Consider the following 25,404-nt stretch of genomic DNA (forward strand, 5'->3'; position numbering starts at 1 on the left):
CCTTCAGAACTTTCTTTTTGCCCACAATGCTGCTGCTGCTGCTTCTTTAAAAAAACATATCAAAGTGAAAAGCAAGTTCCTCATAATTATAGGACATTATAAGGCAATTGCCACAAATAACCCGTCTGTGCAACATGTTGTATACTTCATAAAAGCAGCTAAATGCATTAAGTGCTACCTCCATTTCATGACTACTAACTCTTTATCACTGTCTCAGAACCCAGCAGTAGTCTGTGGAGGAGGAAACATGTCAGTGTAGCACATTTCAATCCTGGTGCAAACGAATTTATTGTGCCTGCTGCTGAAAAGCAAACTGCTACCTTCCTCTAGAAGCCAAGCCTTACTTGCAAGGTCTAACTATGTTTTCCTCCATCCCTGACATAGAAAGGAATACAACTGGAGGGATTGGTATCAAATAAAAAACTGCATCTAAATGAGAGATGAACTATTAAAACATTAAGGATAAGGTCAGAAGAACAAAAACTTGAAACCCAAAAGGAGTGAAGTTAAATATTTGGGTTATCTCATAGCAAGTAGGCTCATCCCAGAGTCTGCTAGTTATTTCTGTCCTCTACATCCTTAAAGAGACCTTTAGTTGTCTGCCTCTCTCCTATAGCTCATCATTTCTCACTTTTTAAAAAAAAAGTCTTTCAGAGAATTACATGGTTATATAGAACACTTTTTTAAAAATCTTCAGGGTCTTGCAGTCAATGGCTTGCACTGAAAAGTAATGCCTTTGAAGTAATATTAAGAAGTATGGCAACTCTGTCTGTGGCGTTTGATCTGTAATAGCTATTTCACACGAGCAAGTTGTCACCCAGTGTGGATCTCAGTGACTGATGATTTGTACTCAACGGCTGATGGTAGTGTGTAAACTAGCCCAAAAGGAACAGAAAATCCAAATAATTTCTGTATTTGGAACACAGCACTAAGGAAACAGGGACACGTTAGCTAACCACCAATCCTTGGTTTAATTTGGATTCCATGCCCCTCATATATCTGAGTACGATGATGGTTTATTCAGTACATATGGCTCCACTTCAAACCAATGCAACAAAGATGATGCAGCATCTATACCTATTCCCAATGCATTTCAGAGCAAATAGTGGAGGGTCAGCTGCTAGTGAAATCAATTTCTCACACCCTGACTCCAGAAAACTTATAATCAAAATTCTGAATCCAATAACCATATTCTGTACCTATGTGGTGCTAGGTAAAATCACAGAATACAAACAACTTTGGTAAGATCCAGAAAAGGGAAAGCTGTTGGGTGGGACTTCTCTGTGTGAGGTGGGTTAACTTCATATATACACTGAGTTTCTGTGGTAATTCAGTGGTGTTAATGGGAGTCTGGAGTGAGAGGCCAGATTGAAGGTGGTGATTCAAACCATCTATTTATTGTTGACAAAAGGAGTAGCTCTCTGCCCTTGCAGGGAGATGATTTTGTAACTATAGTACAGGGGTCAGCAATCTTTTTCAGCCGTGGGCCGGTCCACCGTCCCTCAGACCATGTGGTGCGCCAGACTATATGGGGGGGGGGGAATGAACGCATTCCTATGCCCCACAAATAACCCAGAGATGCATTTTAAATAAAAAGAGACATTCTACTCATGTAAAAACACACCGATTCCTGGACTGTCCGTTGGCCGGATTGAGAAGGTGATTGGGCCGCATCTGGCCCACGGGCCTTAGCTTGCCTACCTCTGCTATAGTATATGATCGAGCTGCTAGGAACTGAGTGCACTTTAATTTTTAACCTCTGTGAAAGAAGTGCTATGCACTTTATTTGTTAACACCGCCATGTACTAGCTTGCTGGTTATATCACTCTTACTATCCGAATGCACTGGAAATGTTTATCACATCTGATTATGATTTTATTGTAACTAACATTTTGATGATTGAAAGTTTATTTTACAATCAATTTAATATGTTGTAATATCCATATTATCAGAATGAATTTATTTATTTAGATGGCCATATTATGTTTTGCAATGAATTAGCATTGAGACAGTTATTGTGATGATGTACATGATTTGTATTTTTGCTGTGAGACGCTTTAGCCACATTTACATGAAAAAGCAACACACCAATTGACATAATAAAATCAATCAATCAAACCATGGTACTGTTGAATGCTAGTACGGTCTTATTTCCCTCTGCTGTCACATATTTACCTAATTATCAAGCGTCAACCTTCCTCCTCCTTACATGTGTATAGGTGATCCTCCAGACAATTCTTTGTAGTACCTGCGGTCTTGTTAGAATCCCCAGATTTACAGATTTACTCTTATCAAAGAGGTAAGAGCTTACTGAAGCATCCATTTCAGAACAGAGTTGATGCAGTCCACAAACTATCATTCAGCATTCACGGTGTTCATAAAAATGATATATGTACAAACTGCATCACTTATGTGCAACTGGAATATGAAAGTCAGCTTTAACTCTATCCTATGATATGCTTGTAAGGTGACCCTCGCAGGAATGAATGCTAACCATCAACCACACTGAACTATCTAGGAGCTTTCTATATATTTCTGTCCCTATATTTCTCTCTTCTTTCAAAATCCTTACAGTGTTGCTGATTTGCAACTATTTAAGAAGAACCAGTCCCAGAATATTTCAACTGTCACTAAAGGTGAACTTATCTCCAGTTCCATTCTTGAATAAGGAGCACCCCATGTGAGCTATAAAGCATGTTCAAAGTTAGTCAATGCGTTTTTGTGCACATGTAATTATGAGTTATTTGAAAGAGCTCTTATTTGCACGTCTTTATTCTACTTCCTAAGGCTCAAATTAATGAGAAGCAGGATTCATTCAGAAACCACTTTATCTTAGGCTTTGAACAAAAAAGGTGATTTTCATGTTGCTAATGAAGTATTCAGGCCAAGAATTAGCTTTTACATTTTTGAGGGTGCCAAGTATTTCTGAGACAAGTGAGATAAATTAAGTATCTGCGAGGGAGCAGAGCTAGTGCTGCAAAGGAAAAAAAATGGCTTTAAAAATGAATATATAAATAGATTTCATAGAAACATACTTTTCATATAACCAATACCTGTTCAGGGTATTTCATGGGTTATTCATGATTGGAAAAAGGTGAATAAAATGCATACCAAAGTCAGAACAGACTGTTTTATCTGTCCGCATCAATTATGTTATAAGCCCTTCCTGAACAGGTTTAGGTGTCTCTTATGTCAGTGAGGGCTTGGGATCATAGCTTTACACAGTGGTATTAATAAAGTATGAATGTACAGAACAGCAGCATCGCTGCTTGTCCATTCTGTCACTAGTCAGTTTGAATTGGTCCTTGCTTCAATGTGTTTAGGATTTAAAAATTGGGTCATGTACCCAAAACACTCAAATAACTATGGCTTCATTATGTCACCTAAACCACCCTTATATCAGCAACAATTCTTGAGAATTCCCCGCCTGTAAAGATAAAGGAGATTAGTTGGAACTATGTCTCATGGTATAGTATCAGGCCAAATTTATTATAGCTGAGCACCAGAGCCACTTTCAGACACAAAGCATGCCAAGTAATAAGGAAAAGTGGGTTGAAGTCAACTAAGGTTTATTTAGTGTATGCCCCATAGTTGGAGGGCCTGCAATGTAGTCAGATTTTTAAGAGCTGTGTTATAGACCAATTTGATCTATGTGCTATACTCCTGCATGTACATCAATGGAGCAGACTGCATAAATTTGGCCATGAAAACCTTAGCTTCTGGCTATTTCCATCAGAGTTAAAAGCATCTGTACTGATCATAGCTATTCAAGAAACATCATATTCCAACTATTAGGACCAAACTAGTAAATTTGGTGCCAGATTTTAATACGTTAAGCTAGTGTAGCTCACTTTATGACACAGAGAGAAAAACACGCTTGTTTTGGGCTGCTAGGATTCTGAAGTGGAGAAACTCATTAGTGGAAGCCTGGCAAAAGTCTGTAAGGATACTGAAGGTGAGGAATACAGGGCAAGAGTAAGCTGATGAGACCCAAGATACAGGCTCATTTGGGTGCCCTGTGAGGAAAAAGGAATGCCTGAGGGGAATGGACTTGGGGGCTAGGCAAGGATGCCAGGCAAGGATGCCAGGATGTCACTGTCAACATGGATATTTGTATTTCATGGAGGATAAGGTTATCAATGGCTTCTAGCAAGGATGACTACATGCTATACTAGGCTTCACACTAGCGGCCACTGTGGGAACAGGATGTTGAGATAGATGAGACTTCGGCTTGATCCAGCAGGGCTCTGCTTATGCGCGTAACAAAAACTGTTTCATGAATTACCACTGTTAAGAATGTAACTTATCACTGCCTGTACTTCTATGCATTTCATTTCCCCCTCCAACTTCATTTTCATTTTCCTCTGACTTCACTTTTTACAATCCTCCCACCCAACCATGTATGTACACCTGCAACTCAAGATGATGCTTCATTCATACAATGAAGTAGAGGCTGTAGTACATGTCATCAGAAATGTGTTGGTTTTTAAGGCTCCACAAGCCTCTTCGTTGCAAATGAAATAGTTATAGATGCATAGTTACCAAATGTTGACAAACTGACGAGAAGTATCAGATGTAAAATTTCACCCAATTAAAAATAAAATGAATTAAGTGCTTGTGACAGCAGCTGATTTTATGAGAAGGAAATTGCAGTTTTAATTTAAAGCCAGGGCCAGTGTGTTCAAATCTTGATTCAAAGTAATTAAGCCTGGATAACTTAACTAAATCCTGTACCCTCAATACAAGCCTGAAACTAAGCTATTGGTGCCAACTCCTAAGCAGAACTCGGCTTCATTATGAGAAGGAATCAGATGTCGTGAATAAGGACAGACCATGACAGATGCTCCTAAGCGCTTAGGGAAGGCAACAAGCTGTACTGAAGAAAACTAGAACAGCTTCACAAGAATGTTAGAATTTTCATTAAGAACATTGGTCACAAAACGCAAGTGTCAATAAACTGACTACAGTATGTTGACAATTCTGGGTAAGGAAATACTGTCATGAGAAAGAATGGAAAGGTATACACTAGAGAGTCTTTTTAAGTACACTATAGATAAAACAGGACAAATGAGATGAAACAGGATGATTTACAGGCCAAGCAAAATGTGTGCTTTAACAATGTCTTTCCTATACTCTGACAGCTTATAAATTAGCCTTGCAAATGTGTCTCCTCTGTTGCTCGACTCACCCGTCTGTTTGCATTTTGCAAGGTAAGTGGTACAACGACCAATATAAAAATGAAAATCAAATTTAAAGCTGCTAGCACCTTTGCAAAGCTAAGCACAGTCCGGTATGGTTTCAAATTGGATGGGAACTCACGTGTTGAGATTCCTGCAATGCATGGAGTTTGACTAGATGACCCTCGGGGGGGGGCACGTTGCTTCCAACTCTACAGTTCTACAATTCTATGATTTAGAAAGACACACCCTCTGTTTCTTGTGTCCTTTTAGCATGGTTTAGCTATTTACACCTTGAACCTATGGATCTGTTTTAGTTGCAATGGTACAGTAGCAGTAAAAACCTATGACTAGAAAGCAAGACAAACTATATTGCTCCATGCTGCCTCTTAGGAAATAGCAGCCTCCAACCATATTTTTTGCTTTTCCGGCCACTAACATCATTCAGACACAAACCCTGGTTTAGTTACAAGAATGAGCCTGTGTGAGCCCAACACACATCCCCTTAGTGTGGCCACAGGGAGGAGTTAGGAAGTTTTCACTAGGCGTTTCCAGATGTGGTAGGGAGATGACACACTAACATCAGGCAAAATGACCCCCAGTTTGCTGAACAAGTCTGTGAACTTGTTCCTGCCTTGTTGAAACACACTGTGGTTAAAACTTAGCATTATGTCTGAATGCAGATATCGCCTTTATGCAGTAGTTTGTATAACTGCACTTTTTTTACCCAGTTTCATATTGAAACTTTACTAGCTCTTCTTCATCAGGCTTTGCTCATTGTAAACAAGTAAATAATTCAAGGGCATAGTTTTTCCAACACAGCACAAGTGGAAAGGTTTTCCTTTGCAATTGTTAGCTCCAAATAAAAACAAAGCAAAGTTCAACTGCATCTTCAATGAAGAGACTTTTGATTAAATTACTGTAAACACTACAAACAAGCCACTTCAAAAATTCTAGACATACCTTGTTGCTGGCCCAAGTCATCTCCCATAATTCTAAAATAAAAATATAGTTTATACTGTTTCTGGATTACTCTAGGATACATCATCCCTTACACACACACACACACACACACACACACACACACCAGTTGTTGCTGGTGGATTGCATCTGCAGATAATATGGTGAAGTATATTAGTATTTTTAAAGGATTTGGACTGAAACAAACTATGATTTCTGTTCTGGATGAAATAGATAAAATTCTATGTCTGGGATCATGGTTGGTTTCTCCTCTGAACTAGCAGAAAGTGGTAAAGTGGCGATGATTGGCATGTGCACAGTAAACTATGGTTTATGGCTTACCAAGACGCGTGAATGGCAGCTACTCTCTCTCTAAACCTCAGCCCCTTGGGACAAAAACTGTTTATGTCAGTTGTAGAATTGCAACAAGATAATGTCTGCAAAGCACTCTGAATATTCAAAAGCTGCAGCCAGTTCATTGAGTGTAACACCTGGATGAGCACATGCAGTATGATGTCTGTGCTGAGAAACTGCACTGGCTGCTGTTCAGCTACCACGTTCAAAGTTTTGTCAGTGACATATATAATCTCAGCACCACCTTACTTGGTAGGCTGCTCAACTACTTGGGTCATAGAAGAAACACTCCTGGTGGTGCTGTACCCTACAGATTGTTGCATGTCGAGGTCCTCAAGCCACCCCCCAATAACTCACACATCACACATCAATTTTGGTTTGGGTTTTTGGCACGATTTTGGCCACAACTTTATTTAAATACATCCAAGTGAGTGGTTGCTTAGGCATTGGTTCCGACTATCTGTCCTTGCCCAGGGGACAAAACTGGACTTCCGGATTCCAGCGAAAACCAGTGTGGGAAACAAATTTTGGGGAGAAAATGAAGCTGGGCCTCAGTCCCTCACTTCTCACCCTCATGCTCCTGGTGGCTTGCACGGCCCAAGTCCGATGCCAGGGACAAGGACGAAAAGAATGGCAAGCCCCTGGATTCCTTTAACGGAATTCCCTTTCCGCACCACCATTGGAGGGGTAGGCACTTACCCCTCCACCAACCAATTTGAACCAATGCCTAACCGCCAACCTTACAAGTTGTGACGATTTGCTATGCAAATTTGGCAAAACCAAATGGCACTAGCCAATCAGCCAAATGGACAAATTCCTACCAGGCCCCTGCCTCAAAGCAGACGACCCCATGACAGGCATAGCAAGGTCAAGCGAACAACCCCCCCAATACAGAGAGGGTGGGCGGGTGATCCGGTGCAAGCAGCCAAGCGAACGCTCAAAGTTGGGCGACCAGTATTTAAAACCTCTGACCCCTCCTTCAAAATTGGCAACAAGCAGTTCTCCCCAGCGACCCGATTAACCAATTCACTGCCTGGATCCCTCCACAAATCCACCCAGCAACAATGGGGTGGCTTGTATCCCCCACCGCAACACGCGCTCTCTGCTAGGGAGAACACGTTATATAAGGCAAGCAAGCATTTTCTATGATTGTCCTTGTTGTCTGGATCCCTCTTCCACTCAATTAGCAAGTTGCCATCAGTTCTGCCTCCTGAAAATGTATTTTTTTGACTAAGCCTTTCCCAATACCTAAGGTTTGATTTTTTATCTCCATATCTTTGCACTTCGGTCACTGTTTTTTATTAAGTTATGTTTTTACGATGTGTTACAATTTTGTACCATGTTTGGGGGGGGGGGGTTGGTATGCTGTAGGCAGCTTAGATTTTTTTTTAATGTTAAGCCATCCAGAAATTTTCTAAATAAAGACTTTATATATAAAAATAATGTTAAAATTACATTTTAAATAATATGCACCAGTTACTAACAGATACATTAATCAGGTCTGATTTTGAACACTAGCCATTAAAAACATTAATTACTGTATGTTGATAAAGCAGTTGCATTAATTTGCCAAAATATCAATTACAGTAGCAGCTTGTGTGGTGGGGTGGAACTGCTCTGCAGTCACTGAAGCTTATCTGGGTTGGGGCAGGGTGATGGCAAAGTCATAGCAACACGGACACACCAAAAGAGCCAATCCATTGTGCACCAGCTACTATGGATCAATTACATCTGTTTCCACTATAACTCCCAGAGAATAGCAGAAGGAATACTGGACATGAAGATCCTTGTCATAAGGAATAGCATTTGTTTCAACTGTAAAAACACCAGCTTGTTCATTTTTGTCCTTAACTCAGTAGATTAAGGATCACAGATTTAAACTGCATCTTATTTTCCAGAAACAGTAAAAATGAAATTCAGCTACAGTTAATCTCTCTCATTAGCTAATTTTACCTGTTAGCTAGAATTTGCAAAACAGTCTCTCATTTCTTATAATAGTAGACCTACAATAACTTTTAAAAGCAACGACTCTGACAGCGCAATCCTATTTATGTCTACTCAAAAGTAAGTCCCACTACTGAATTGGACCTTCTCCAAGTTAGGTATACAGGTTGCAGCCAAAACAGCTTTCTTGACACCTATTGGAATCTCATGAATTCTCTCTCTTAGCCAAAGTATACTAAGGGTGGAATTCAATATTGCACTATTACGATTGTTCTGTCAGCGCAAGCATTTCTGCTTGCCAGAGGAAACCATCTCCTTCCTCCTCCACCCACACACTATTCTAGGGGTTCTCCTGACCTTGCAGAGCAGATCTGGGGGAGGCGCAAGTAATGGAGAGGGAGGGAATCCTTGTGATAACCATTCAGCTAGTGTGAGTCCTTGTGATGGCTTCTGATAGTGCACTAGGTTAGTTGAATCTGGCCCATACTTTATTATTTATATAGCTATTTATGTAAATGTATAAAGCTGCCCAACACAAAAAAAAAGTTCCCTGGGCAGCTAATAAGACAGTATTTTAAATACAATATATAATCATTATAATTGACATGGGGAATCTGTGGCCTCCAGATACTGTTGGACAACAGCTTCCATCAATCCCATTCAGAACGTCTGTCAGGGATGATGGAAGTTGTAGTCCAGAAAGATCTGTAGGGCCACAGATTCCCCATTTCTGATATAATCATCAACAAATAATAGACAGCAAAAAAAAAAAATCCATTTTCTTGCAACAAAGACAACTTATACAGTGTACAGTCTGAATGAATCTACACTAGGTCACAACAGTCTAAGATAAATTTGAACACAGTTTTAAAAACTGGGAACTGGGTGAACTAAAAAAGGTCTCCACTTTAAGCAGAGGTTGGATGCTCATCTGTCATGGATGCTTTTGTTGAGATTCCTGAATTGCAGGGGGTTGAAATAGATGATCCTTGGGGTCCTGTCCAATTCTATGATTCTATACTGCTGAAAAAGGCCAAGAAAAGTGTTAAGTGAGCCTGCCGGGGGACGTTATTCCACAGCTAGAGTGCCACCACCAGAAAGGCCCTCTCAGTGGTAGTCTGTCTCCTCACCACTGGGTGAAGGCACATGGAGCAGGGCCTTAAAAGAGGATCTTAGGGTTCAAGTAGGCATGGAGATTATATTTCAGGAAACCTGATCCCAAGCTGTTCAGAGTTTTTAGGTTAACTTATACCTAATGCCAGAACTATAAATTGGGGCCAGAAGCAATCTGAGAGCTAATATGTTCCAAAGAAGCAGAAACCTGAAATATATTCCAATTAGTTTTTGTGCTACTTTATATTATTAAACAACTAAATGCAAATTCCTGATGCCATCACAAAATTTAAAAGGCACACACACTTCTCCACACACACATATACTAATCACCACATCATGCACTCTATTTTTAAGAGTAAAACACTGTAGAAAGGAATTTTATTTTTATACCCACATGCCACCCACTTCTAATTAACATCAATCTGTCTTCTGTGAACAGTACATGTTGCAAATATGCGTGGCCTTGTCTACACTAGGGTATTTTGGCAAAATGTTCCGCAGTGTCGCTAAAAATTGATGCTGTTTTACCCACTGCTGCAGACACTAAATTAGGAAATGCACAAATCCTCATTCATATATGGCATTGTGGATTAGCAATAAGATGGTTCTACCTTTCTGGTATTGTTTATACTTATGGACACAATCCTATTGTGATAGTCCCCTGCCCCCTTCCAGGTGCAAGTGCCTCTCTGCACTAGCTGGCTATTTTCAAGAAAAGAGCAAAATAAATACACAGTGATTTATACGTTGCTGGTCCAAATGCAAAGGAGGCAGTAGCTAAAAGTACCAAGAGGACACCCTAAAGAGTTTCACCAGAGGGAGCAGAACCACGGTGTGTGGCAGAGAATAAGACTGAACTGCACACTATTTGTTAATATGACAAAGGAGGTACTAGCAGGCTCTTGTACTCGTATGTTAGGTGCCATGAAGTACAAGAGCAAGGAAGAGCTTAGTCAAGTGTCCAAAAAAGAATTTCAAGCAGAGATTCTGAGTCAGCGTAGATGGAGTGCTAGAGCTGGATTGTGGAGTCCCAGTTGCAAATCCTTGCTCAGCCATGAAGCTCACTGGGTGATCTTAGGTCAGCCTCTATCACTGGTGTAGTGTGGTTTGCCAGCACCTGGGGCTGATAGGCTGGAACAAATGGGCAACAGCTTGGCAACCTACCTGAGTGGCAGTTGTGGTGCCCTGTGAGCATTGAGCACGGCGGAGAGTGGGACAGGGGATTGGTAGGAGCGAGTATCTTTCTAAAACCCATGCAAGGCACCCTGGCAACCAGCCATTGCCCAAATCCGCTCCTTAGTCTGCCCACGCAAACACTGGCAGATTTTCTGTGTGAGGGGCAGGGTGCACTATTTTTTATTTCTTTTGTAACTACTTCCTTTATTTCTTTTGTAATTTTGTGCCCCTAAGAATTTTGCACCCAGGGCAACCGCCCCATGGCCCCACCCACGTTATGCCACTGGTCTCTATGTCTCTCTCTCCTCTGTGTGTCTCTTTCTCTCTTCCAGCCCAATTTACCTCACAGCTTTACTGTGAGGATAAAAGATAAAATAGGGAAAACACATGTATACTTCCCTGAATGGATGAAGCGTGAAATATAAACATCTCAGATATAAGTATCTGATTCTGAGTATACCTTTAAATCACCACACACACACACACACACACACACACACAATTTAAAACAGTACAAGTTAACAACAAGGTAGCTTTACTACATTGCAAAATCACCAAGTTTTGTACTGGAAGAACATTTACAGGAACAGCCAGCTTAGTGGTTTATTATTACCTAGTAAATACCATAACCGACTCCAGATGTTGACCTTGACTTTAAAGCATTCAGGCCACACCTCTTTACATGCACACTTCCACAGAAGAAGTGACTAGCACTGTATCCCACCAAATATTGTTTAGACTTGGATGCTTTAAAGTAGAGAATCTCAGTCTGTCATATTGTGCTTCCCAAATGAAGATGGGAAAACTATGCTCTCTTAAACTTCACCCACTTCAACATTTTAGCACTGTGATGTTCATTCCAGACTAGGGAAAGGCAGACCTTGTTGATCTTCTAAACAGAGCATAGATTCCTAAGCAGATCCAGTTTAGAGGATTGTTTTCTAGCAGCCTTGATGAATTACCCATTTTGGTTTCACAATGTGCACCCAATGAAATCATTCCATGTGTGAGCCCCTGGACTCAAAGCCTTACATACAGAATGACCCAAACCCCAATGAATTTAAAAAATAATAAACCCTGGAAAATATCAAGGGCTTTCCCACTGGAAAGAAAACATGGGCCATCTGGCATTAATAGCCTTTAGCCTTTTTAATTTTTCCCACTGATTTTTCTGGTCTTCATTTGAAAGATTGTTGACTGAGCCTACTGGGTTAGTAATGATGGTAAACTGCAGTAAAAAGCAACTGAGTCACTCTTACTACTTGGTGAAGATCTGCTGTATTTGAAATTTGAAATTTCCTCAATTAATATTATGTATAATGCCTACTGACATACACACACTCATATTCCATTAACTTAGTTTTACAGGGTTGCTGCATTATTTATATTAGAGAAATTTGGGACACTTGGATCTATTCTCTTTCTAAATTTTGTACAAGATATAAATAAAGATTACTAAAAACAAAAGTAAAAAATGTTAAGACCATCAGATAAGACTTGTAACTAGGCATTCTCCGAGTCTCTTGTTGCAAGTATGAATTTCTTCCCAGTGATTAGGTAAAGAATGTCTATGAAATATGGCTCCACATCCCCCTGCCTTCCCATATGAGGGAGGGCACACAAAATAAAATGTTACAGGCTACTAACTTTGGCTGACTTGGTATTGTAAGTTAGCCAAAGTTACTATAACCCAGGCTTCCTCAACCTTGGCCCTCCAGAAGTTTTGAGACTACAATTCCCGTCATCCCTGACCACTGGGTCCTGCTAGCTAGGGATCATAGGAGTTGTAGGCCAAAAACATCTGGAGGGCCGAGGTTGAGGAAGCCTGCTATAACCCATAATATTTTATTTTGTTTGCCTGCCCACATGCAATGGCAAGGTATACAAGCTATATAAGCTTATACAGCTTATATATCTTATCTTAAAACTGAGTTGCAGTTGCCTATTCGCCAGGGGGTTGGAATAGATGCCACTCAGGGCCTTAACCCTTCCAACCAGGGTTTTTTTCCAGGGGTAACACACAGGAATCAGTTCCGGCACCTCTAAGAGAATGAGGGAGGGACTTACGGCGAGTTCCAGCACCTCTTTTTCTAGAAAAATAGCACTGCTTCCAACAACACCATTCTATGATTCTATGATCTCAACTACATTGTTTGACTGTAGCTTGCTCTTACAACAATTCACTTGTCTCAGTATGCAAGAAGGAGAAACACACACAGTAGAAATGGTATTGACTATGGACTAAGGCAGGGATTTTTTAAACTGTGGTCACCAGCGTGGCAGCCAGAAATCTTGACAATTGGAGTTGCAATTGGTAGCCTGTAGCAAAATGCACCTGGTGAATTTTGAACACTGATGGCAAGGTAGACAGAAAAAGGCTATCAGGGAGTTTCACTTCATATCTTCCTGAATCCCACTCCCCCCCCCAAAAAAACCCCACCAGTATAATTTTTCCTGTCCAGTGTGATGTACTGTATATGCTACTTGCTTAATACTTTTTTTTTGGGGGGGGGGACAGTACTACAGCAGTGCGCAGAGCTCTTGGAATATCTGGAATGAAAGTGCATATGCCCCCGTTGCCTCTTCTCCGCTACAGCGATAAAATACAATTTCATTAGAACTTCATTAGGTTTACTAAGTCTGCCAAATCTATCCCCACAAGGACAGCAGCACTTTGCATACTACAGTGGGACTCTTCTCCGATTCTTTCGCTTTTCTCATTTGCATCAGGCACTTCCTTCAAGCTCAGGAAGTCGTTTTCTAAGGTGGAAAGTACAGCTGTTTGTGGTTTCTGCATATGCAAGAACTGCCATTGACTGTTCAGACAACCTATGCCTGGTTGTAAGAAGTACACCTCAAAAAACCCTCCCCACCTACAGGGCTTCTTATTTGGAATGCTACTAGGATAACAACACAAATTAAACAAATACAAAATAAGCTTGCACAAACTGATGTTTCTCCCAATGTGGACTCCTCAGATTTAGACTTGGGCGTAACCATTTCACTCAAATTGAAGATGATGTAGCACTAAAGTATGTGGTCTATCAAACAGCCCAACACCCACGGCTTACTATAGGAAGAGATATGATTCCAAATGGGCAAAAATGATATACTCCCCAGTTGTTACGGAACTTCAGTGAGAACGAGAGCAGGAAAAAGCAGGAGCTGGAATCAGAGTACTAGAATTAGTATGGCCAGCAATTCACTCTAAGAGAGGAGAAATAGACACATTTTCCCTCTAAGAAGCTAATTAAAGAGGTAACTAACAACAAGGGGGAGAGAGAATGAAAATTGTACTAGTCATAATAGTGCATTTTACGTAATCTTGCACTGTGCTCAAATTTGGATTTTCCTTTGATTTTTCCCTATTCTGAGTAAATCTGTGCTCACCTTACTGAAGCAGGCATAGAGCAGCTCTGAGAAATTAATGACTTGGCAGAAGTCTACCACTGGCAGCAGCTCCCTAATCCCAACTCATTTATCTTCCTTCCACCTGGGCAATAGCTGCTGGTCTTATTCCTCAGAAAACCTCTTTTCGAAGAGGACAAATGGGAGATCAGGCTACAAGTTTGAATGTGCTGATAATGGATCTACAAAGTCCAATGTGGGAAATATTATGTTTTCTGCTTCTAGTTTCATTGTAATTTTAAACACAAGTGTACATATGGAAGTGCTTCTTATTTGAAATAAAAAGTAGATTTATTTCCCCCCCCCAAAGTAAAATGTCCCCCCCTTTTAACGGCAACAGCACACAAAAATAAGATACCTAGAAGCAACAAGTGATCCATGGGAAAGAAAAAAAGCAGGGGTGGGAATTTAGTCCTAATCAATGACACCTGCAAATTTACATCAACAGCTGAAAGATTACCACTAATTTATGCACTAAGCAAGCAAATATACATTAAATGAACATTATAATTGACAGAGTAGTGGTTCTCAAAAAAAATTCTCTGGGCTTGCGCCGCATCAAATTTTCTATCAATAAGAAATACTGTACATTGGAAAGCAAAAAGAAACAACTCCTAGAAGTGCTTGATTTATAACATAGAACACAACTACTTTATAATATGAACATGGGACATCTGGAATGTATACAACAACGCAGCTACATAGGGGCATGAATCATTCCAAAAATATAATACTGATTGTCCTTGAATCTTCCCGTTACTCTTGTCATCCTCTCCTGCCACACCAGTGTGGCATGCCACATCCTTTGAGATCTGCTTTCTTAGAGGTTGTTGTTTGCAATTACCATATGACAACTGAAACGTCCACTGCTAAAAAATGTACACTCATAAAATGTATGTACTTAAAAAAACAACTAATCAGTCCTGTATATAAGCAAAGGATGCAAGCCTTGTCTAGCACTTTACTAGTCTGCAGTGCATACACAATACAGCAAGTTCCCTCACACACAATCCAAATCTTCCAGAATGGTATTATGAGAGAAAGGAAGTGGCACAAATCCCATACTTTCACAATTATGACACATGGGCAATTAAAGATTACTATCCCAGTATGAACAGGCTTCTTTAAATTTTCCTTTTCATTGCTGAGTCCTGGAGCCCAATTCATAATTTATCTTAATTATCTCAATCATTGAGCTACAACCTTTTTTTTAAAAAAAAGATGAAAAGGAGGTATCCATCACTCTGACAGTTCTGATTTAGTGTAGCACAGGGGCTGGAAATCTGTGGCCCTCCAGATGCTATTGGACTACAACTTCCATCATCCCTGATCACTGCCCATGCTGGCTGAAGCTGATGGGAGTTGGAGTCCTGCTAGCTCTGGAGAGCCATATATTCCCCATCACAGATGTAGTAGTTCATAATGGCATGAAGTACAAGCTACATGCCCTGGGTTATATCTCAACAGTCATGAATTTACTGGATAGCTTTAGGCATTCAGTACTCCAGACTTTTAGTGCAAGCTGGTGCATGTTTACTTGGACTTAAGTCCCACAGTACTGATTGATCGCTATCTAGTAAATATAGGTGGGATTGCAGCCTTAGTTGCCAATTTTAACAGCATCAGTTTACTTATACTCTCCATTTCCATGTTAAATGGTGCCTTAAAACAGCTCACAATAACAGTGAACAAGAGGGGAAAATCAACATGGTGCCCTGCGTAGCTTTTGGTCTACAACTCCCATAATCTCTTACCTGTGGCTGTGCTGGCTGGGGCTGATGGGGAGTTGTAATCTTAAAACATCGGGGGGAGGGGGGGCTGTGTTGGCTACCTGTGGAGAACCACCACAATACATACAAGGCATACATATAACATTCCAATACAACATTTATATATTTAGTGATTTCTAGCCTGCCTGCCTAGTGCCTATGCACTACCCAATTCATTAATGACTCTGTTCAAAACATAATCAGCAAAATATAAGCAAACATAAAATGAACATTTCAAAAGGCCCATCAAAACGTTTCATAATGATAAATTCCAACACTGCAATGAGACTGGAATAAGAATCCACAACAGAACCCTGCAATAATTTCAGAAGCAACAAAATAAAGTGTCAGCAGACAGTAAGCTCCCTTCTGTAATCTAGTGATAGTTGTCCTGTAATATTCTAAGTTGCAACTGAAAGCTATAAGCAAAAGCAGGCGTGTCTCTAACTCCAATTACAATTGTTTCATATTCAGGAATTTCTGATTTTTCACAATTAGTCAAGACCACTTAATTTCAGAGCTAACCACAAAAGAATCCCTTATGCAGTTATTTCGGTCCACCACCCAGTTGCAAATTGAGCAACTGGCACCCAAGAGGAATAAAGAACTGTTTCTACCGTCGAGCTGAGAAACATTCAGTTCAGTATTTCACTATGCAGAGACACGTTGAGATAAGGATCACAGCAAGAGATTCACTGAAAATGGAAAATGTTAGCACAATTTAGAGTGGACAATATATAGAGTTTACACACACACACACACACACACACACACACACACACACACACTTTTCTTTTCTCTTTGATGCAGCCCCCTACCCCCTGTGCACCCTTGAGAGCAGACTGAGGTTGCATGGGGAGAGTAGAGGAAGTGGAAGTCCTGTAGATTTCTCCATGTGCTGGGCTGGATACAACCCACAGCACTAGACACCCAAGGTATTTCATTTCCAGCTATCCCAGGGGTCAGCAACCTGTGGCCCACAGGAGCAGTTTAACTGGCCCACGAGCCACCCCTGATCTGGTCCACGAAGACATCTCCGCGGGACTTGACCGGCGCAAGCAGGTAAAACCTCACCAACCCCATTGATCTTAAAAAGTTCTCTAGGTTCACTGTCAAAATAATGAAGGTTTTAAACTGTGGTGATAAATGTATTAAAAGAATTAGAGAGTAGAAAAGAAGTTCCACATCATTCTGCATTTCAACTCATACAAGTTTTTAAAATCACTATCAAAACTTTCACATATCACAACTTTGCCATGCCAGATAAAGAATTTCTGAATAAAAATGGTGTGCTGCATACATGCAACTTGCCTTTAGCTGCAATTTTGTGCCTGACATTCAGTTAAGAAAATATATAGTTTAGACATGCTATGTCTATGTCTTTCATTCATTTAAAATAATCAATCACTAATTTTTTTTTAAAAAAAAACCTGTGATGCTACAGACTCTTGCTATATGGATAGCTGTTCATTAATGAAAACATTTGTACCTCAACTTTCCTTTAAGAAGCCCAGGATGGCAATTATGTGACTCCCCGTTCAACAGCCCTGTGAAGCCGATTAGGCTGAGAGACGATGATCCAAAGTCACCCAGTGGGCTTCAGAACTCAGTGGTGATTTGTACCCTAGTTTGTCAGGTCCTACTAGTCCAACTTTTTAACCATTACACTACTCTGGTGCCCAAGTCAAGGAAAGCTGGAAGGAAAATATGTCCATTTTGAGCACGGTATCCACAGTGTTGAGACAATTAAAAGCAATGCTGGAAAGTTAGAATTCACCTCTTTACTCCCTGGAAACAAAACAACTCAGCTTGTCTGGTAAGAATTCTTCTTTTCCCCAGGCTAGCTGCCACCTCTATAGGATGCATATGGCTCTACACCAATAAGGGGTGGTGAGAATAACTCTTTCATACTTGATCTGAAAGTGATGAAACAGCCAACTCCCAAACTTCATTTCCCAGACAAAAGAGATGAGTCAGAAAGAACCACAAGACAACTTATCAGGCAAATCCTCATACCATAAAGCAATTCATGAAAGACTAGCCTTGTTTATTTAAGGCCAGATGTTAACCAAATCACAAAATTGACAAGGATCTGAAACACTCTCACCAACATTTTAGATGTGGCAATAATGGAATACAACAGTATGCACAAACATTATAACATGAGAAACTATTGGATCAAGCCACTGTTGACTAGCTAACATCACATTAACATATTCTAGCAACTATTCACAAGAAGAGCGAGAATTGGAAGGTCAATGCACATGCTTTACACATCCACATATACTCAATACATATGTGCTCCAATCCAGAAAGTCAAACTGTAAGGAAGAGCTTTCCAAACTTTTCATGTTGGTTGACACACTTTTTAAACATACATCATTTTCCGACGCAGTAATTCAGTTTTACTAGCAAACCAGAGGTTAACTAACCCCTTTCCAACCCCGGGAGGAGCACAGGGAGTGTTTGCGCGATACACCTACATACTGCAGCTGACACACCAGAGTGTCATGACACACAGTTTGGAAAGCTCTGCTGTAAAGCCTTTGCAGCTAACGTTTGATGACCCAGTCACCTTAATTATTACTATCTGTTGTTGTTTCAAATTATGGTTTATAGTGTTCACTGCCTTGGTAATATGGCAGTATAGAAATGTTTTTACAAATAATAAATAAATAAATCAGCAGAGTTGGGCGAAGCAACCACCCAACAAATGCCTCTAGGCTCAAGGAAGCCTTAGCTGTGGCTTTTGTGTCACAGCAAGGAGCTACTAGAGGATCGAATCCTGGTGCACATGTGTACAACTAAATGTGCTTTTTGGATTGAAGCTACGGATTCTTTAGGGAATGATATCTTGCCTGCCAAATGGAACAACATATTTACCAACTTTTCATTTCTACCAGCTGTTCTTTGTAGTTCTCACCATTTTTCCTTTCAATCAACTCTACATCAATACTCTGCATGGTTCATATTCCAAGGGTATACACACACTCTCAAACACAGAGTTTTGCCTACCATACTGCATTGCCAGTTTTAAATCAGTTAAGGTCCAGATCCTGCATGAAACACTTTAATCCTTCTTCAATTGAAATGCCAATGAATCTCACATCACTCCCAGCAGGCTCATAGCCAAAGCTAGTAAAGGGCTTTGTGGCACTTTAGAATTAAAATAGCTACAGTTTAAGTCTGTAAAAGGTATTGTTATCCTGGAATTAGCTCTATCAGAGTACTAAGTGAGCAATGAGAAGATAGGGAGTGCATCTGAGTTCAAACACTGGAGAAAACAGCAACAAATAGACTAAAAAAAAACCCCTATTACAGTTAATAATCTCAAAATTCACCAGGATGAATATGTCTTTTAAAGTATTATTCTTCTGTTAAGAACTACATGGCTGACAAGGCAAACATATTATGAAGAGATATGTAAATGAATTTAGCCAGCCTCTATCAGTGCTTTTAGTTCAGGCATTATCTAGAACTACACAAGAACAAAAGATATACGTACAAATATGGCAACTATCATTACTATCCCACAAAAAATTGCACTAGTCTGCAGGATTACACGTTTCCACATTTGTGCCTGCCTCTCCAATAATTTTTTTAAAAAAGCTTACTTGCCTAGTCAACTTTTAGACAATTATTTGCTTGGCAGGGGGTTGGACTCGATGGCCCTTGTGGTCTCTTCCAACTCTATGATTCTATGATTTACCACAGGCAACCAGAACATTGCTATTTACAAGCCTCTGATGAAAAGTTACAAGCAAACATACACCTTGGAAAGCATTACTGAACCAACAGAGACTCGATAGCATTTCGTTATTACCAGTAAAATCTAAAAGGGATAAAGTTTAAGAAGAAATGGGCCAGACATGTGGGTCGGGATGCATTTTCTCCAAAATGCCAAGGAACCTGGAAGTGACAAAAGGTGGAAACACTGCTTCTGGACCTGTTAACATCATAAGAATACAAATCAGCACCGAAGTGCACATTCTATCTTCTTACTAGTTGGTTATATGCAGAACTGATTACAAATTTACTGACCGCTGAAGAAGTATGTACACAAGTTGGCTCTTTTTCCTGGGCCATGCCCTGATAACAGCTGGTACACACTTCACAAGTCATTCCTATAGCGAACCTAATTAAGGTTCCACATTCATATTATTTTCTTGTAAGAAACAGAGCACTATTTCCCCCCTACGACAGAAATATTTTTGGATACCCATGCTCCATTTCCTATTATTTTCTTTCCTTTTCTTGGGATCACACGAAGGCACCATTTAAAATCACTGAGAGATGAACAGTTGACAATGTAATACGAAATGTATGTGTATTTTCTAAATACACCAAAGAACAAACCAAAATAATCTGAACTAATGTACTACCCATCTTCAGGTCTGTCTGCCTTTTGCTCCTGAACTGCTTTCCCAAAATTGCTTACTCCATATGCAGAGATTCTGTTCCTGGTCCCTGCGCGTGTAAGTGAAATCGCATAAATGGGGCGCTCCCCCCATTTAATAGGAAGGACATGTGGGGAGAAGAGAGATTCACCCTGGAAGTTCCTCGGGGCCCTTGCTCAGCTTGTCCCAGTCCTGGCTCATAAAGGAATGCAACTCGAAAGCTGAAAAAAGTTCCCTACCTCAGTCCTAAGGAGACTTTTCTGATAGATGTTTTGTTCTCCACCAACTATGGAGGCAGCTCCCATGCTTAGCTCATGCTAGGTTCCCTACCTACCCTCTTATCACTCACCAACAGCAAGAGAGAAAGTCTAAATGAAACAGAGGGGGATAGTGTGGCTTAAGATTAGTTACAGGGCACAGCATTTGTGAGAAGGGAAATGTAAGCTGCAGAAATATTTAGCAACCATTTCCATTAGGACCAACTAGAATATTCACCCATTTAATATTGTCCTTTACCAATCCCATTTCCAACATCTAAGAATAAGTGTGCATTACCTGCCTATGCAACATACCATTTGTGTAAGTGCACCCGAGTGACAAAATGCATGAGGGCCACAGATTCTTCACCACTGTTTAGAGTAAACACTTTTGTTTGCGTCCTTCCAGTTTCTGCCATCATCTGAAATTCCTGAAGTCAAATAGCACACATCCATAGGAAGGGGGGAGAGATAGATTCTTCAACATCCTTTTCCAGAGAACATTCAGGAAACCAACAATGGACAAAATATTTGCTACACTGACAACGAAAGGGCCCCTGCTAAATGCCTATGAAAAAACGACATTCAAGACAGCAGCTTAATTCAAATATCATACCAGAATTCAGTTTATAACCCAAACCATGGTTTAGAGCTTGCCTGTTTTAGTTTTTTGTCCTCTATGCATTCCACTTCATAAACTGACTTCCATCTCCATTATGCAGCAGCCTCTGAGGCTAGAGCAATGGCCATAACTATGATTTGCTACTTTAGATATTATGCCTCACCACACTGATCACAAACCATCTCATTTCAAGTCATGTTTTTTTTCATTCTGGTTTGTCACACAACTATTTATACATTCACCAAATAATCATGAAATTTCCTTAAGCTTAATCCAGTTGTTGTCTCAACAGATGCAATATAATTCATAGGGAATTCGTTTCTCATTGAGCCACAAGACTGCAGTTTGCACAGTCTCCCATGTTTGCTTCGTTCTAGATTCCTCTTTGTGAAGCTTTATCAATGAAGAGAAGAATAAGGGATATTTTGCTGGGCACTCTGCAGAACTTAAGGCTGAACTTGGTCTGTCCACTGTTACCATGAGAGCATTTTAGTGCAGGAAATTAAAAAGGCCTCACAAAACAAAGAGCTGGACCCAAACTGACTTTATCAGAATACTAAATGGTTACTATTATACAGCACAGCCCTTTCCAGTTACCACAACTGTTCAACAGTTTAAGCAGTGCTCTTTGCAACAAAAGATTTTTTATCGAGGAAAAATTGCCAGTTTGAGTTCTCATCAGTTATTGCTACTGCCACACCTTTCCAATTGCCCTTCCAGCCTGTACAAATTTACAATCAGTATGTCTTCTTCAAAAATAATGCTTCTCTCTTGCTTCAGTGAAGCAGCAAATGTGGTGTGGGTTTGCTTGTTTTATGATTCAGCAAAGAAGTTGGAAAAGCACAGAATAGCAACAGCATACCCCATAGTACCAAGCTGTGAAAAATTGGGAGCAAATATCCCAAACTTTGACCGTGTCACTTGTGTTGCTATCCTACCTGCTGCTTAGACTATTAGGGATCACAGGACAGAAATTGCCGCCGTTTCATTGTGGTTTGTGGGTTTCATGCATCAGAGCCAGCATAAGAGATACTGGGCTGAATAGTAAGTTTGAAAATATTACAATCAGCAAGTTAATTTGGTAGTCTTTAGACTCTCCCAACCAGACCTGTATCACATGGTTGTTGTGGAATATGATTACCCAATGTATGCAGTTTTGAACTGTGTTAGAGCCAGTGTGATGTAATGGTTAGAGTGCTGGACTAGCATCTCAAAGGTCAGGGTTCAAATCCCTACTCAGCCATGAAGCTCACTGGGTGACCTTGGGCCATTCACTGCCTCTCAGGCTAACCTACCTCACAGGATTCTTGTGAGGATAAACTGGGGAGGGTGAGAACCTTGAGCTCCTTGGAGGAAAGTGGGCAGAAAAATACATGATAACAATGAACTATTTGGAGAAAGAGTGGGATACAAATATAAAAATTAAGTAACTGGAAGTCCCAAACTGCCCAAAACATTTATAGTTGTGATTCTGCCAGTATCTGGAAAGAGAAAATAGTGGAGTGCATATGCAATTATGTGGTCCACTATTATTATTTTTTAATTGCACCATATAGTCTTCAAGAATTCTACTTAGTATATTAGTATCATAGGACTGGTTGCAGCTAAGCACTTCTACATACATAAGAGGTGTTATACCAAGTGTACCATGTACTGGGAACAGGAACGACAGAAAAACTAACATAGGGCCAGCATTATAAACTAGCAATAGAAACAGTGAATGTGTTTGCCTTCTGTCAAATCAGCTAAAACAGAAACAGCTTCAGAGCGCTGCTTTAGATTAAGTATGCTATTCTATAATAACATTAACTCTCTCTCACATACAAATGTAAGATAAACCTTGATGGCTAAAAAAGAGAGTATGCATTCACTTATTTAATGGAGTATACTTTTATTCACCGACTACATTATCTTTTCAAGAAAATTACCATACTTGACTAAAAGTATTTAATGAGGCACTAATTAGTACTCCTATTTTCCCCTGTTTAAAATTCCTTTGAGAAATAAGGTCAGGAACACGTGATGCACCTCTCTGAAGTTTTGGGGGAAAGGTATTCACATGCTTCATGCACTCATTATTTTTGAAAAAGGGAAGCTCTTTAATAGTAACACAGGGCCCACGCAAGAATAAATCTAAAGGTGTCATTCCCTACTGCAAGACAAACGGAAAGTGAACTGAATGTTGTAATTAACAAGCTGAAGAGCAGCAACTTGCTGTTGGGGTCTTAAATGTTTCCATATCTACCAGACCGCCTGCAAATGAGTGAGAGAATATCTCCTCGCCTTTCATTTGCCCATACAAAGACTACCTTTCCCCATTTTGGTAAGTCTTTATGCCTTGTTGGCAGTCCAGCTTTTCAGAGTGCTGCTTGAGCGGATGGCTATGGAGTGTTTGGCTTATTTGCAAAACAGCTCGCTCTTGTCTTATATCCATCAAATGCAGTGAGACACAGGAGGCAATGCTCAACATTCCTCTGCAACAAAGTGCTTGACAGTTCTGTGGCTCCTTGCCATCTGCTTGAGCTCTTGCTGTTCTTTGCAAAAGGCGTGGCAAGCAAATTAGAGGTTATGAACACCTCCGACAGCAGGAAAAATTCCTTTAGAACTCTAACTCGCTAAAAGAATTATGCCAGGCAAATGGAAAGAAAAGAATTAAGTGGAGTGTAACTTTGTAAACTACAAACGTCCCAAAAGGTATCAGGAAATATAAGCAAAGTCACCCATGTGCTTCATTGTTAAACTTGTTCTGGACATAACAAGGACTGTAATTATTTAGAACCTGCTCTGTCAAGATATCGGAAGGGAGGTGGTTTCCTTTTTTAAACTACCTCTCTTTCAAGTTCAAAGGGTACATTTGGCCTGCAGATACTGTGCACAGAGTTCATTAAAAGGGAGGAGAACAGGGGAAACAATTAGCATTATTTAAGGCATATTCAGTGGGTACTTTATTGCATCCAAGAGGGCATATTGGTTCTAGGCTGTGTTATAAAGGGAGCAGGGGAATAAGCAAACTAAAGACTATTAGGCTGGAAGCTACAATCTCACAGCTTTCAGATGGTATGTAGTCATCCCATGAGAGGTTTTCATATGATTAACTCCATTCTAACCCTCACCTGCAAGATCACAGAGAAGCCTTATAGCCAGAAGCTGTAAGATAAGCAGCACAAGCCCACACCTCTTCCTTTCGTTTCTGTATCAGGAATATGGGTGTAGAAGTTTTGGGGGTTCCTGTTCCCTGGGAGTAGTCTATCATTCAATATGGAAAAAAACCCCATGCTGCTTTCTAGCTCTAGGGACACTGGAGCTCAGCCAAATTGTAGCTATTTCTGGCATATAAATACGAGGAATCTGTTTATAAATAGCAGAAATGCAAATGCAAATATTAGTACAAGGAATGGCCATAGAAAGAATGAAGTACCCTAACATGATGTACAGTCCTCCTCTTCTTTAGTTCATAAGATGCAAGATAAAGCCTTTTATCTACTGATATTATAGTTAAGAGGTCAGCAGCTAATGGCCTCTGGGTCACATCCAGCCCAAAGAAGCCTATAGACCTGACCCTTCAAAGGACTCCCAGTCACCCTTAACCCTGGCCAGTCCATAACTGCAACTTCAGAGTCTGCTTTTATTGGCATTCAGGCCTTTTCCATGAAGGGCCGTGGTGCTGGGACTTGGTATGTACAGCTGTGGTGGCAATGACTAGATGAAGAGAAAAAGAGAAGGGGTGGCGATTTCCCGCTCTCCCTCCTGCTCCCCCTTTACAATGTTTACTTCTAGATTACACTGGCAGCTATCCTAGTGGCCAACCAGAATACCATACAGACATTCTTAGCTCTACACAGAAGAATTTGGGTATAAGCCAACGCCATCTAGGAGCAGGTTGTAAAATCAGCTTAAGTTATATTGGAAAGTAGGTCATTCAAGATTCAGAAATAAGGACATTCTTAATAAGCAGCTGAACTGCAGCCTGGAAATTGCTCAGCTAGCAGTAGGCACATCAACAGTATAACCCTGTATGCATCTACTCAGAAGTAAGTCCCAAGGAGTTCCACTGGTTATATACGACTGGTACCTAAGTACCCAGCAATCTGTCACCTGCGGCTTTGTCACGCTTGGGCTCATAGTAACGAGGTTTCAGAACTAGCACTCCAGTCTTAAATATTTGCTCCCACATACCTGTCTGCAACACAGGTGGAACTTTTCAGCAACACCAGTGTAATCTAG

The 25,404-nt window shown here is 40.4% G+C and overlaps 1 protein-coding gene across 41 annotated transcripts in view; it reads right to left on the reverse strand.

Annotated features, from left to right (window-relative positions):
• ATXN1 (ataxin 1) overlaps nucleotides 1–25,404 on the reverse strand; it is a 294,034-nt gene that overhangs the window by 97,539 nt on the left and 171,091 nt on the right. Inside the window, exon 5 of one of the 41 annotated variants that reach the window (XM_083449374.1) lies at nucleotides 6,141–6,172. The exons of the other annotated variants lie outside the window; for them this stretch is intronic. The gene's annotated coding sequence lies outside the window, so the exon portion shown is untranslated. The remainder of the gene's footprint in view (nucleotides 1–6,140; nucleotides 6,173–25,404) is intronic. 41 annotated transcript variants of the gene reach the window in all.

The sequence above is a fragment of the Podarcis tiliguerta genome (assembly GCF_965153285.1).
Source record: "Podarcis tiliguerta genome assembly, chromosome: 7".
NCBI lineage: Eukaryota > Metazoa > Chordata > Lepidosauria > Squamata > Lacertidae > Podarcis > Podarcis tiliguerta.